The 16,601-nt window shown below is 35.0% G+C and overlaps 1 long non-coding RNA gene across 1 annotated transcript in view; it reads left to right on the top strand.

The window, feature by feature from the left end:
- Window positions 1-16,260: 16,260 nt before the first annotated feature.
- The window catches only part of LOC107061932 (uncharacterized), an 8,051-nt gene continuing 7,710 nt past the window's right edge, over window positions 16,261-16,601 (top strand). The window contains exon 1 of the long non-coding RNA XR_001474322.1: window positions 16,261-16,591. This is a non-coding gene — a long non-coding RNA (uncharacterized lncRNA). The remainder of the gene's footprint in view (window positions 16,592-16,601) is intronic.

Genomic DNA, 16,601 nt, shown 5'->3' with positions numbered 1-16,601 from the left:
GAGCCATTCGGCGCAGTTAGTCAGGATCGCCGATACACTCGGAGATCCGACATTTGGTCTGCTTCATCGCCTTTCAGCTCTTGCCTTCAGCATCTTCGTGTCCTGGATCATTGGGCGGTATAGTACTTCTTCGTGGAATTGCTCGGTGACACGCCGACTACTACATTTCACCACCGATTTAATCTTTTCCTTCAGGGTTCAGCACACGGAACAAAAGGCGAGGATAAGACCTTTTGGCAACGCACCGAATGGGTTCGGCGATTCTCAGATCTTCACTTCTTCGATCTTTCAGCTGCCTTTGTTCCTTTTTGCGAAGTAGTGTCCATGCTTTCCCTCAAACTCCAAATAACTTAAACTTAAGGGTTTTCATCAGATATTGAGAAAAAATATGTATTTGAGGACATTAATTCTATTAAAATATAGCCCTAAATGAGTCCAATGTGTGGACTCATCAATTATCTGCATTAGTAATTGAGTATTAAACTTTAATTTTTATTGTATTTCTGTATTTTATCGTAATAGTTGGGCTTTAGACTGACTTGTATTGGTGGAATAAGACGAGTGTCATCACATCCATTTTCAGGTCGTGACAAAATGGTATTAGAGCCCAGGTTCATAGGTCTCATGCGTTCACACGCCAAGTCTAGTCGACTCTCGAGGCTCAACGCAGAGACGCCTATTTCTTATCTTCGAGAGGCTATGGTGACTTTTAGGAACAATCTTCACTTCTTGAATCTTTATCCTGCTTCTTTTTATTATTTTGATTATTATTGCTTCATTTCACTCTCTCACTTATAGTGATGACTCGTGTGTGGTTCTTCATGCGAGTAGTTGGTGTCGTGTATGGACTAGAGGTTAGATTTGGTTCAAAAGTGATAGACTTATGCAAAGTTTTTGTGGTCATATTCAGAATGTTCAGTGACTTGAAAGGGTGAGTTAGGTGATGGTTTGACGAAGAATTTTGAGGATATCTGAATGATGAGGTTAAACAATGGTTTGAGATACTTCATGAGCATATTATCTTTTTTGGGTTAGTAACGCATCAACATGAATAATATTTTGTGTGGCATATACGATATTTGGAGTGGTTCAATAATTCAAAGAGGAATGATTAAAGGGACTGCTAAATAATGAATACAGTAAATTTGGAAACTATAGTTAGTAAACTGGCCACAACATATATGGGTTTCTTAGCAAATGATGACAATGATGTTGCACCAATGGAGGTCAGAATCTCTACGACAGTTTCACAGATTGAGTGCATGTTAAAGAGGGTCATGAAATGACTACTACAATGGTATTTATGCTTACTTGATTAGACTTATGGAGTGTTATTTAGGCTATTGACCTGATATATAAAAGAATGCATAATGTGTTGTGCTAGAGACCAAATAGATCTAGTAATGTACTATAACTACTCAACGGGTTGAAATGTGTGGGCTATTTGGGTACAATCTTCTCAGTAGGTGTGATGTGTTCTAGTGGTGGATCTAATGGACTTTCACGATGTGGTATTAGTGGTATATGGAATCGGATACGTCAACTGTTAAGCGTGAATATGACTACTTAAGGAGTTATCAGTTGTATCACATGCTCGTATAATGAGATTTGATGTTGCATTCATATTTGAGAAAACCACTAGCTTGTTACTACGGATGAATAGGTTAAGCATTGTTTAAAAGATAAATTTTAGTGGTGGATCTTTGGTAGGGTATTAATGCGTTTAGGTTGTAAAGTGTATCTCAAGAATTCTAGATGAGGACGGGTGATTTCATCGTAAACTCCAAGGGATTGTAACGATATCGGAATGACAAGCTTATGGGTAAAGAAAGTCCCAAAGAGTATACTTGTGTGAAGGTAATTGAAGATTTTAGTAAAAAAAAGTGTCTATAAAATTGAGTTAGTCCTTTGAATTTGGTTAATATGATTAGGTCTAAGGTGTCATGTCAATGATAATATTGACTTCATGATGATGACAACATCTATTGAACATAATGGTAATAATAGTTCGTGATAGATTAAGAATAGGATGCGACTTTATGATAAGGTTTGTAGGTTAAATGAATTTTGTATGGTAATGACGACTTGCGAATATCTAAGGTTGTGGTTTGCTACTATTTAGGGAGTAATGTGGTGGTATAGGAAAATGTATGAGGTGTTGTGTAACACCCCAGATTTTTATTTTTATTTTGAACTAAGACTCGAACCATGTTTCGTTGTGAGTAAGATTTTACTGAGGGATTTAAAATTTCTTAAGTATTACGGTCGGGTTACTAGATATAACATCTTGTGTTACAAAAAGAATTAAAGAGAATTCATTCAAGTCATTCCTTAGTTCTTTTAAAGTTTTGGGTCAACTTCAAATGACCATAACTTTTAGCACAGGATGAGTTAGGAGACCCATAAGATATCAAATTAAACTTCTTGGAATCCTCTTTCCAACGCCGCAGAGTTTGCTAATTTCCGAGCTCGTTGAGAGAGATATGTTTGTTTGAAGTTAGACTGTCCAAATAAGGAAAGTTACCCAAAAATATGAGGGATATTTTGGTCTTTTCTTTACACAATCGGATTTAAGCATTTTTGGTAAGGTTTTAGGAGTCTAAGCTGATTGGAATCAGTTTTAGTTATTCCTAAAATATGGTTAGGGTTTTTAGAGGAATTCAAGAAGAGCAAGAGGAGAAAAAGTTCAAAGTTCCAATTGTTCATTCAAGAAATTCAAGATTTCGCCAAGAATCTAGTTCTTTGAGGTATGTAAGCTTCCATAGTGTTGGGTTCATTTTCCCACGCGCCAATTATGAGTTTATTTTGCGAATCTATCCATAAATATTGACCAATTTAAGTTCTTGATAAGTGTTCTTGAAGTTTCATTCTAAATCTTGTTTTGTTGGGATTTCGATGAGTTCTTGAGATGAAAGTTAGGAGTTTGAGTGTTTTTTTTCTTGAGTAGATTTTTTTGTACTTATGTTAGGTATTCGACTCTCAGTAAGTTGGGAACAAACCATACGATTCTAGGAGAATTTGAGCCAAAAATCGAAGAGGAACAATTAATCGGATTGTTATGAGGGAGGGCGTGCGCTAGAGGGGGCTGGGGCAGCGCCCCAGGAGTGCGCCAGGAACTGTTCAATGATGTTTAGGGGATGGTACGCTGCGCCAAAAGTGTGCTAGGGTTGCCTGCCCCCACCATTTTTCCATCGTTTTACCCCTCTAAGTTCTTTTAAAGTGTACCTTTACTCCCTGCTGATTCCAAACACTCTAAACTACTTCTAAAACACCTAGAAATCATACATAAAATGAATCAAAACCTTGAATTCATAATTCATAATTCAAATTCAAGGTAGAGTTAAGAGTTATGTCTTGAGAGTTCTTTCGAACATTTTGAGAAAGTTCCTTTGAGTCCTTTTGAGGACTCTTCCACAATTTCTAATAAATTGTTTCAAAACTCGAGTAGGTGAATATGAGAATGAGGGGAATGTATTTGTGAGCCTACATTATCATGGAGATCATTCATATCATGAATCATAAATCTTGAATTCATAATTCAAATTAAAGAAAGAGTTAAGAGAACAGTTCAAGAAAGTCTTTGAGTTATATCGTGAATCCTTTGAGATCAACTATCGATTTGAGATAAGTTTTGAGGAAGTAAGTACGATAATGAGAAGAGTCGTATACATGGGTTCCATATTGTTATGCAAACCCTTGAGTTGAGTTGTTCATGCCTATAAATTCCACATGAACTCCATAAGTTGAGTATCTTTGAGAGGAGTAGTATCTTCAAGTTCTAACTCTTGAATATTGAGTTTCTAACCCATTTGAGGTTATATTCCTAATCATAGGACTATTACGTGTTACCAATGAAGGTCCCTGAGTTGAGTTGTTCATGCTCACATAATTCCGCATGAACCCTATGAGTTGAGCATTCGTGAAATGAGTAGTATCTGGAAGTTCTTGAGTTGAGTTGTTCATGCCCATAATTCCGCATGAACCCTCTGCGTCGAGCATTTTTTAGATGAGTAGTATCATTGAGTTCTTGAGTTTTGGAATTGTTGAGTTCTGAGTATTGAGTTCTATGTATGGTTATTGAAAACCTTGAAGTGAGAAATTCATGCCCATAATTCGGCATGAACCCTATTTTGAGATGTCTTTTACAATCGCTTTAAACTTGTTTTAAGACTTGAGCACTTGAGTTTGAGAAAGAGTAGAGTTAAGTTCATTTTTCAAAATGAACATATGGGAACTAACTATTCCCAAGAGTAAATGTTTTCACATTTAAAGGAGGAGGAAACTGAGCTTTCCAAAAGAATTTTGAGCAGTTTGAGTATCACCTCTTTTAAGAGAGATTTTTGAGTAATAATTTCAAAACACAAAAAGAGTTATGTATTTTTAAACATATGAGCTAGATATATTTTGGGAGTAGTATTGAGCATCGATATGGGGGAGAGTTCTAACAACTTATATCCCCCATAAACCATGTAGCAAACGTGGGTAGAAAGGGTCATACTTTTTAGATGATTCCTTAATACTTTTAGCATAGACTAGTGGGTCCACTTAGTAGTAGGTTTTATACCTTGGCAAAGTATAGGTCAGTTCTGGCAGTGTGGTCTAGACGTTGTATCATCACATAGCTCATAGTGATGGTTGTCGGTTAGAGAACTCCCACCGAGTTATATTGTATTTTTTATATACAAAATTGAGTTATTATTGTATTCTTCAATATAATAAGTTGTTATCAACTATTTCAAAAGCTTTCCATAAATTGTATCTTTTATTGTTGCTTTAACCTTGAGTAATCAGAGTTGAACTATGTTTCACTAGGTTGAGTATACTATTATTGAGTTGAGCCCTATTTTCTCTGAGTTGACTTGAACTATGATTCACTGAGTTGAGTATCTTATTATTGAGTTGAGCCTTATTTTCTCTAAGTTGACTTGAACTATGTTTCACTCAGTTGAATATCTTATTATTGAGTTGAGCACTATTTTCTCAGAGTTAAGTTGAGTCGAGTGAGTTCAGAAGAGGTAAGTATGTTTCTTTTCCATAAGTTCAAGCTTATGTTTATGCTTTAGAATTTCCCTTACATGCTCGTACATTCCATGTACTGAGCCATTTGGCCTGCATCGTTTCATGATGTAGATACATGTATTTAGGATCATTAATAGGTGTTTAGTTGGGGTCATGTCATAATCCAGTCAGCTTTGGTGAGCCTTCTTATATTCCGGAGGACTTTACCTTTATCTTACAATTAGTAGTTTTGAGATGTCGTGAGTCTTGTCCCGATAACCTTCTGTAATAGTAGAGGCTTCATAGATAGACAAAGTTGAGGAGTTTATGTATTTACTTTTATTTTGAGTATTGTACAGACTTATAAAAAGGTTGAGTATTTGAGTTTATTGAAATTAATTCAGTTTTAAGCTTTTGTATGCTTGAGTTAGTCTTTCGCATGTAGCCAGCCAGGATGAGGGTTCGCTTGGGGACCAACAATAATTCTTGAGTGTCGGCCACCTCCAGGGTGTAGGCGTGGGTCGTGACATGTTGGGAAACCACTCAAAAGAAATTGAAAGAAGCTAGAGTCATAATGTAAATAATTATTGGGATTTAGTGTAGCCTTCGAAAGGAGCCGATAGCAATGATCTCATTGCAAGGGCCAAAAATGTATCTTTAGAGGGAGTGCAGAATTGGGTTCAGCGACATATGGTTCCATCTCTTTTGCTCATGTGAAGGTGATAATATTACATGTCATTCATATGGGTTAGAAAAACTATTGGATAAGATTTGAGAAAGAAGTCTACAGACGTTCGGCTCGAGTGTGGTGATAAGTTCTTTTGTAATTTCGATTTGTTTACTAGTATGGTTGAAATCCAAATTTAAGTCTTTCATTGTAGATCTATGTTTGTGGTAGTATGTTTGTCAAGGTGTGGATTGGTAAGGTAAGAAATGATCAATCACATTGAGTATTGAGCATTTCGAAGGACTTGTGCATTGGTTGGATCGTAAAGTTTGTTTATTTTTATTGTTAAAGGACCTGAAAGAAAATTTTACTTAAAAGTGTTGGTTCAGAGTATAAGGTAAAATGTCATGGGTTGTTAGTCAAAGGATAAGATCAGTAAGAGTAAGAGTCTCTTGTATTGAGAAGTTCAAGATATTTAAAATTTTCTTCAAGGGAAGAATTTAAGAAAAGTGAAGGAATATAACCTCTCGTACAAACCCTTTGTTTATAGTTCAAGCTTGTATTGACTTTAGCCTATGAGCTCACATATGACTGTGAGATGTGAACTGGTTCGGCACAGTCTTACTAGGGGTTTATCATCGATTTTTATGAATATTGAGGTTTTGTTTGGGTGACAAAAAATGATGTGTGGAAGATTCTAAGTGGTTATGTCGGACTAGATTTTTCAAATTATAGTAGGTAACTTACGGATGTGCAACAGTATGGACCTACAGTTCTACATGGTTAATGAGGATTTATAGGAGATTGAAGCTACTTTATTGATGGAACTACGCAAACTATCATGATGTGTTATACAAGAACTTGATGGTACATATAGATTATATGCTCATACTATACAAAATTATTGGGGGTGACCAGAATTTCTCTAAGTTTCGGAATGAGGTATATGATGCTTTGAATGGTAATTGAAACTTGGTATGTGAATGATTGTATGGAGTTGACACTGAACGTGATTCAACAGTTTATCTTGATGAAAAAGTACTATAAGATTTAAAATTAAGGCTATCAGCCTTGTGTTGTACCCATATCTATCATGGGATGCTTAAATGGAAAGAGAATGAGCCATAGTTTAAATTTTTGAAGGAGACAATGTGTTTTCTAAGAAAAATTTGATACTAGTCATGGCGATTTGAGAGTAAGGTAAATGGTCGGTATGGTTATGATATTTGTTAGTATTAAGAACGTTGGCTTAGGTGGAGTACTGTGAAAAGTATGTGGGGTTTTAATAAATCCAATATGTGTGCGATTGTATAAAGGACCAAACTGGTTGATTACAGGTGGCTAAAAATCAAGGAGATGCAGCCAGATGAATGGAAGTGTTTGCTATGGGTACTATAGAAGGAGTATCTTTTGTTATTCAACCTTGGTTATGTACATTTTTACGTGACCATCTTCCTTGTTTTGGACATTATTTGGAGTATGATTTACTGCTTTTGCCACACATGTTTTCATATCTATAGGTGAATCCCTAGTGGTGGATCAGGTGTACTGATGCTGCGATTGTCCTCATGGTAGGGTGGCATCCTTGGGATACTTCATTTCAGTTATGAAAGATTTGGTGTTGTTTCGGATAGTTGAAGTATACCGGTGATTCTACACGCACAACATTGCTTATGAGAACTTATAGAAAAGAGACAGTGAATAGATATAGTTTTTCGATAGTTTTAATATACATCTCATAGTCGAGGTCACGTTTTTGCTATGTGTGATTGAATGTGGGGGGTCATTGGATTTATTTCTACCGTTCTTAAGGGTTGTTTATAATCACATCTACCGGTCTAGCATTTCGATCATGTTGTTAGAAGTTCTACATTCTCGAGTGTACCTCTTGTAGGGTGGTTACTTGATCTTGTCTTCTTTGGGTTAGATCTGTTTGATTCTCACTTGATGAGTACCTGATGTCAAAATATCAATTTTTTATAACTTAAGCTCATGGAAAGATTATGTTGTGTGAATGGAATCTCTATAAGATCAGTGATAATTTTTACATTATGAGTGTTTGGTGGTTGGTTTAGGTTCACTTATTATTGTAGCCAGTATTGAATCAGAATGTTATTGAGGGTTAGGTGAGAAAAGATTCATCCTGATAATTGTGTTATGGTCTTGTGGGTTTTGGTTCAGATTGGGTTCATGGGTTAGTCGTTGGCTTGGTAATCACCCTTGATTTGTAATTTTAGTTCGAAATTTTAGTTTTTTGTAGTTGATCTTGATGAAATGGTCTTAAGGAGGATCTCACTTTGAGAGATGAATACATACTCTGAAAAATCATAACTCAGGCTTTTGGTAACGTCGATTATTCTTCCTTCTTCTTCATTATGTTAGAGGATGAACATGGTTTTTTGTGGTGGAGAATGTAATGATCCAGAAGGTCATTTATGGAAATTTTCGTAAGTTTACTATTTTACCCGTTCTGATAGTTGGCCCAGTCATTTCTGATCAATTTATGAAATTGGTTTAGGAATTTTGAACTATTCGTTTAACTATAGTTAATTAATTGACGACTAGTTTTTAATATTCCATTTAATTTGTGGCCAATGGGCTAACCCATAATGAAAAGGGGTTATAAAAGGCAATGTGATTAATTATTGTCGTGTGATGTGTTTAGAATGGTTTGAAAGGGTTACTGATTCATTGTTGATGTTGTATCACGATTGTGATGTTGTGAATTGTGCATTATTATTTATGAAAATTGTCATCTCCTCATTATTTGTGTGAACATGTCACTTGCATTGGTTATGAAACATGATTGTGAAAAGTGTTATGTGAATTGAGGAAGGATAAGAAATTAAAGAGGATGTATCATTTCGAGGAACATGTCGTGCACCGCGATGGATATTATGATTCTAGGGAGGTGTTGCACGTTGTGACAGATTCTATTATCTATGGACGTGTAATACGTCATGACTGATTTTATTATCGAGGGTCATATCCTACGCCGCGATGGATGCATGAACATGTATGTCCCCTATGGGTCTCAGACTGAAAAACAACGGGTGTATATCACTAGGTAAGACATGCATCGCTATACTTGAAATTAGATTTAATTGCAATGCATATATTTATTATTTGTGAACTTCTGAGTGACTTTCTGTGAAACTTGTGATTGGTGAACTTGATCTCGTGTAATGTTGATCTGAAATTGTCGAAGTGTTGTTATTGAGGTATGTGCTATATTATTTGTGAATGATTAGGTTGGACTAATTTTATGCAGGTTGTAGTTGTGGAGGTTCAGTTAGGATTATAGAAGTACCCGTATTCTATATTCTTAACTTGTGTTTAGGAGTTCACTTGCTGAGTTTTGAATACTTTTATGTTATATACATGTGAATGTAAATATGGTGCTAAGGTGCTCAATCATAAAATGAATGAAGATGTGAGATTGATGCAAATGAGATCAATTTATTTGGTGTTTTCAACACTTTATTCGCCTGCAACATATTTTTTTATTTATTTTTAAATAACTTTACCCAATTGGGCCAATTTTATATATGTAAACTACTAAAATAGTTCAAAAAAGAAACAAAAAACTTCTGACCAGCCCAAAAGTAGCTGGACAATAAATTAAACAAAAAAACAACTAGCAAAACTAAATTGGAAACAAATTTCCTTTGGAAGGGTCCAAGAAACCCTTTATGTTATCTGCGAATTGTAAAGTCTTCTCCACCTTCACAATTCTTGGTTTAATGGTAAGTTCCTTTCCATCTACATCTTCATTGTACACCCTTTTTTCTTCTTCTAAGGAATTGTCATCTTCAACAATGAAGTGCAAAAAGTGATGCAGAGTTGAGCTCATCCAACCAACCATTTCCATTCAAAATCAATGTCTTGATGTCGGGACTTCCTTAGGTGAGTTCCGAAGGGATTAATTTCATTTTTCTCTTGCGTAGCATCTATGTCGTATCCTCCTTTTTTGATGTAAAAATCCAATGCTAAATTTGAGAAATTGTATCTGCAACTTTCTCGAGAAAATTTTCATCAAATTATTGTTGTATCTATGAGTTGAGAATAATTATTCTTGTAACTCTTTTTCTGAAATTTCAATGCAAACCACGGGTTATTACTTGTTCTTTTTTCTATGATAAAATTGTTGGTTCTACTCGAATTCATGAAATGATTGATATTGCATTATCCCTTCTCCCCTATCATTCTCTAGCTATCATTCTTGTTCTGATTTTGATATTGGGTAATTGTTGCTTGTCTAAATTCACAATTTTTTTTGCTTGACTTGGTAACTCTGCAAAAGAATTATAGACAATTATGTTTGGATTAAAAAAAGCCAAATTGGCTAAATAATCAGCCAAAGTATTTCCTTCTCTGTAAACATGTTGGATCTGAACATGACATTCTTGAAAGAGTCCCCAAATATCTTCTATTATCACTACTATACTCCAAGGCACTTCCCATATTCTAGTGAGAATTTTTATCAGAACTTGTGAGTCTGTTTCCAGACACGCTTTCATAACTCCTTTCGTAACACAGTGTGCTAAATCCTCTCTTATTGCAACTGCTTCTACCTCTAGATTAGTGCCTTCCTGTATCTCTTTTCCTTGCACATAGACTAGATCGCCTACAGAATTTCTTAGACAAAAGCCATATGAACTTATTTCTGGGTTACATCTAGATGCAACATCCGTATTGCACGTGAGTATACCTTCTGGTGGTTTCCAACACACTGGGAGATAGTATAGCTTTGGTTTATGCTTCTCCAGGCAAGCCACAATGTCGGACCATTTTGTTGGAAAATCTTGTAGTTTAGGATATATTGTTCTCCCTAGTTTCCACAAATCTGAATTCACCCTGTAAACCAAGTTGTTGTAAGAGGATGGTCTGCCATGTTTTAGATTGTTTCTCCTCTTCCAAAGATTCCATATGACAACAGTTGGTACAACTCTCATAAGTGGCTTTAAAATTGGACAAGAATCACTTGTCCACCATTTAATCACCACTTGTGATAGTTGTAATCCTTCTAGACTAATACCTGCAACATTAGCAAACAATATCCACAACTTTGCAGCTGTATAAAAGGTTAGAAAAAGGTGAGACATAGTCTCGGATTTAGATTGAATGCAGCACCAACATCTTGATACAAGATTAATCCCCATGCTTTGCACCACTTCATCCACAGGCACTTTGAACTTCCACATCCTCCATATGAGAAAAGACTGTTTAAAAGGCAGTTTTTTACTTCACATATATGTAAAAATGTCTTCCTCTTGATCTTTCTGCCTAATATATTCCCATGCACTCCTCACAAAGAAATTACCACCGGCCTCAGGCATCCGAGCTGGCTTATCAACTCTATTAGTTTGTTTTGGTGGTGGCAACTTTTTAATAATAAAAATAAAATAATCTTTCGGAAGATGGTCTCTTAGCTTCTGCTCATCCCATGTGCATCAGTGAATTTTCTTACTTCAATTTCTTCCTCTCCTACTTCAGGAAGGATGTGATATAGAGCCCCATGGTAGTCCAATTGTCATACCAGAAACTAGCATCCCATTTCTCAATCTTCCACCATATTTGATGTTTTATGAGCTCCGTGACAAAAACTAATTTCTTCCGAATGAGGGAGGCACCTCTACATTGAGCCACAACATGGTGTAGCTTTTTGCAATACTTGTTAATCATAAAGGCTCCCCATGGTGATGGTTTGCTTCTTAAATTCCACCTCAATTTAAAAAATAAAGCATTAGAAACATCAAAAATGGACCTAAAACCAACACCTCCTTCTACTTTAGGGAGACATAAAGTGTCCCAACTTAATTTCTTTATTATTCTGAGAAAGAGAAAAAAGGAGTCAGTATCTTAAAAGATCATGGAACTATGAGCAAATATCTAGTCATTAAATTTTGTTTTATATCAATAAAATCCCTCAACTTAATGTTTTTATCTTTAAAAATTGCTCAACTACATTAATATTAAAATATTTTTTTATGACAAAATAAATTATTTTATATTCCACTTAAATATGGACCCCACACTAAACATAGTTTAAAATTTTCATTATAATTCTTCTTAATTTACCATTAAAAATATTTGACGTTGATGAATAAATTATTTTATATTCCACTTAAATATGGACCCCACACTAAACATAGTTTAAAATTTTCATTATAATTCTTCTTAATTTACCATTAAAAATATTTGACGTTGATGAATAAATTATTTTATATTCCACTTAAATATGGACCCCACACTAAACATAGTTTAAAATTTTCATTATAATTCTTCTTAATTTACCATTAAAAATATTTGACGTTGATGAATAAATTATTTTATATAATATATAAATTCAAATAAACATTTATATATTTTTGATAATATGATAAATATCAGTATACATATTCGTAAATCATCAATGTTTGTTGTTTCATCAAAATATATCTGAAGTTTGAACAATATTATCCATTCTTCAACCCGTATATTGAGGATGCAATTTCATATTCTGAAATAAAAACCCAACAAAAATCTGGAATCATGAAAGCTACAAAGTTTCAAACCTTGCACCACCTAGTCTGAGGGATTAGCCCAAAGAAATCCTACAAGAAATATGTTTTACTATAAATCACTGTACCCCCATCTTCTGTTTTGTAAATAGTATAATGTACAATAATTATATGGGGTATGAGATAGCATTTTTGGTGATAACTTTGAGTATTCAAAGTTAAAAACAATGTCTATGTACTGATTGGAACAAATAATATGGACTAAGAACTGGAATAATTATAATGGAGAATAACTTCTGCCCATTACTGACGAAAGGTATCTTTTCCCTTTTGATAAAAACATTTTCTGCATTTTCCACAATTCAAGGTAACACAAAACACTGAAATATAATTTAATTAAGGAAAAACAATTCTGGGAATAAATTATAGCACATAAAATACACCCAAAACTTTAACTTTTCTAAACGCAAAATATTCCACAAGGTAGCCATTGTTTTTACTAACCTTCTGGATAAACAGAAACTATAAGACATGCTATTCCTCAACACAAAAAATTGGATACACACTGCGAATCTCAAGTTATTTATTAATCCTTCAACTGTACAACCACATATAGTATGTTACACTTATGACTTACATAAACATAAATTCATTACCATTTCGGTACTGTAAAAGGTGAATCTAGTTAACCATAAAACTTAATGAACTGTGAACTTAACCAATGCTAGTTTCTACATTTCCTAAAATAATCACTACCAACAAAGTACAAGACGCAAATTTAGAATTTTAAGAGAAACAAGTACTCAAATAAAAGAAACTTCAGGAAAAAAAAGATTAAGAAAACGAACCATCTCTTGAGAGAGGGGATTGATGCCAGTGAGGTTACATTGTTGTACAACGATGTTTTCGAGCTGATAAATCTGGCTACAGAGGATTTCCTTCTACGAGTCGAACAAGCTTGAGAACGACGTCGTAGGACTGGTCAAGGCCAGTTGTAATTGATTTTCCATTGTAGACTCCGCCAATTGAAATTCCGATCGACCTCGAAGAAAAAGATCGAACCGATTCATGCATCAGATTCAACAAGCAATTGAAGAAGAGGAGCAAAGCTAAAATCCATCTGGATCGGGTTTCCACAGCTATGTAAATGGGGGAAGAAGAGGAAGTGGGGAACAAATGGATTTTAGCTGTGGAAATCCTAGAACTGTTCCAAATGGATTTTAGCTTTGCTCCTCTTCTTCAATTGCTTGTTGAATCTGATGCATGAATCGGTTCGATCTATTTCTTCGAGGTCGGTTGGAATTTTGATTGGCGGAGTCTACAATGGAAAATCAATTACAACTCGCCTTGGCCAGTCCTACGACGTCGTTCTCGAGCTTGTTTGACTCACAGAAGGAAATCCTCTGTAGCCAGATTTATCTGCTCCAAAACATCGTTGTACAACAATGTAACCTCACTGGCATCAATCCCCTCTCTCAAGAGATGGTTCGTTTTCTTAATCTTTGTTTTTTTTTAAATTTCTTTTATTTGAGTACGTGTTTCTCTTAAAATTATGAATTTGCGTCTTGTACTTTGTTGGTAGTGATTGTTTTAGGAAATGTAGGAACTAGCATTGGTTAAGTTGACAGTTCATAAAGTTTTATGGTTAACTAGATTCACCTTTTACAATAGAGAAATGGTAGTAAATTTATGTTTATATAAGTCATAAGTGTAACATATTATATGTGGTTGTACAACTGAAGGATTAATAAATAACTTGAGATTAGCAGTGTGAATCCAATTTTTTGGGTTGAGGAATAGCATGTCTTATAGTTTATGTTTATCCAGAAGGTTAGTAAAAACAAATTCTACCTTGTGGCATATTTTGCATTAAGAAAAGTTAAAGTCTTGGGTGTATTTTATGTGCTAGAATTTATTCCCAGAAATTTTTTTCCTTAATAAAATTATATTTAAGTGCTTTGTGTTACCTTGAATTGTGGAAAATGCGGAAAATATATTTTATCAAAAGGGAAAAGATAACTTCTGTCACTAATGGGCAGAAGTCATTCTGCATTATAATTATTCTAGTTCTTAGTCCATATTATCTATTCCAATCAGTACATGCATAGACATTGTTTTTAACTTTCAATACTCAAAGTTATCACCAAAAATGCTATCTCATACAGTGATTTGTAGTAAAACATCTTTAAACTATTATATAAAATAATTTATTCGTCATGTCAAATATTTTTAATGGTAAATTAAGAAGAATAAGAAGAAGAAGAATTATAATGAAAATTTTAAACTATGTTTAGTTGTGGGGTCCATATTTAAGTGGAATATAAAATAATTTATTTTGTCATAAAAAAATTATTTTAATGATTAATGTAGTTGAGTGATTTTTAAAGATAAAATTATTAAGTTGAGGGATTTTATTGATACAAAACAAAATTTAATGACTAGATAATTCTCATAGTTCAATGATCTTTTAAGATATTGACTCCTTTTTTCTCTTTCTCTAAATGATAAAGAAATTATGTTGCAGGCGAATAAAGTGTTGAAAACACCAACCAAATTGATCTCATTTGCATCAATCTCACATCTTCATTCATTTTTATGATTGAGCTCCTTAGCACCATAATTACATTCACATGTATATAACATAAAAGTATTCAAAACTCAACAAGTGAACTCCTAAACACAAGTTAAGAATATAGAATACGGGTACTCCTACCATCCTAACTGAACCTCCACAACTACAACCTGCATAAAATTAGTCCAACCTAATTATTCACAAATAATGTAGCACATACCTCAATAACAACACTTCGACAATTTCAGATCAACAATACACGAGATCAAGTTCACCAATCACAAGTTTCACCGAAAGGCACTCAGAAGTTCACAAATAATAAATATATGCATTGCAATTAAATCTAATGTCAAGTATAGCGATGCATGTCTTACCTAGTGACATACACCCGTTGTCTCTCAGTCCGAGACCCATGAGGGACATACATGTTTATGCATCCATCGCGACATGCATTATGAACCTTGATAATAAAATCAGTCACGATGTGTGACACGTCCATAGATAATAGAATATGGCACAACAAGCAACACCTCCCTTGAATCATAATATATGTCGCGGCGCACGGCATGTCCCTCGAATTGATACATCCTCTTTAATTTCTTATCCTTCCTCTGTAATGACCCTCCAGGTCATTTTTAAATTAAAGCATTCATTCCCTCGTTTAGAACGTTCCTGTAGCGACCCCAAGTCATTTCTAACTTGCTGGCACTAACTGTTCGGTCGCCTGGTCGTTCGTTTGGGTATTAGGCCCCGTTTTCCCTGTTTTTGGAGATTTTTTATAACTTGAAAAAGTTGAACTTTGGTCAACCTTCTTGAAAGACGTGCTCAGATGAAAATTCTGACAGTTAGGTTAGCTTCGGAATATCGATTTTGGTCTAGAACGACCTTTTGTTCACTTCCCGAGGCTTTAGATGGCAGTTGTGGAATCTGGCTCAAAACGATACTGGGTGTGGGACCCACTTTTCATCGAAGCGATCTCCAAATGGAAATTCCGCCTTCACCGTTGAGTCCGAAATGTCATTTTCAACCAGATTCCATATATGGTTTGTATTTTTCCGACTCCGAACGAGTCCGGATTATCAAAATTTAAGTTTGAAGGGTTGTAGAATTCTAACGCGGCGGTGACGTGGCAGAGCCACGCGACGCCACGTGGCAGCGGATGGAAATCTGGAAATTTCCAGATTTTAGGACGAATTTCGTCCATTATTTCTTTCACATCTTCAACATAAGATTTCTCCTCCATTTTAAACCCAAATTAAGTGATTCAAAAGGCTAACTTCAAGATATTTTCATGGGGAATCTAGAGGTGATCTCAGGAACGCGAGGGGAGGTTTCGGTTGAGGTAAGAAATCGAATTTAGCTACTGCTAGGGTGATTTTCGGAATGAATTTTGTTGAATTTTGAAATGTTAGATCTTGATAATCTTAGGTCCGTTTTGAGTCATTCTTGAGGCTAACTTGTAGAGTTTTTCGCAAGGATCGTCGTGGTATAATCTATTTGGGTTGGAACGGTCTCGTTTTTCCAGAAATGGGTGATCAAGGGGCTGCTAGTGTTAATTGTTGTGGCTGATTTGCGATGTTTTAGGCATCTGTTTGTGCTAAATTTTGGGGTATTAGTTTAGTAAGGTATTTGGGACGTTTCCACGGAGTCGATTTTGAGATTCTAATTGTGGGCCCCACAATCCCGTTTTAGACCCGATTTTGGGTCCGTCTCCGAAAAATATAATTTTAGTGTCAATATATTCGTAATGACGAGGTGATTAACCTTTTGTTAGTGGGGAAGCATTTGGAGACCGTTCGGAGAGGAAAAGATCTGGTACCGTGAGTTGGAGCACGCGTGATCGGCTTTCAGGTAGGCTATG

This window comes from Solanum tuberosum, unplaced genomic scaffold (assembly GCF_000226075.1).
Source record: "Solanum tuberosum cultivar DM 1-3 516 R44 unplaced genomic scaffold, SolTub_3.0 scf00179, whole genome shotgun sequence".
Lineage (NCBI taxonomy): Eukaryota > Viridiplantae > Streptophyta > Magnoliopsida > Solanales > Solanaceae > Solanum > Solanum tuberosum.
This window is presented reverse-complemented; position numbering and strand designations above follow the sequence as displayed.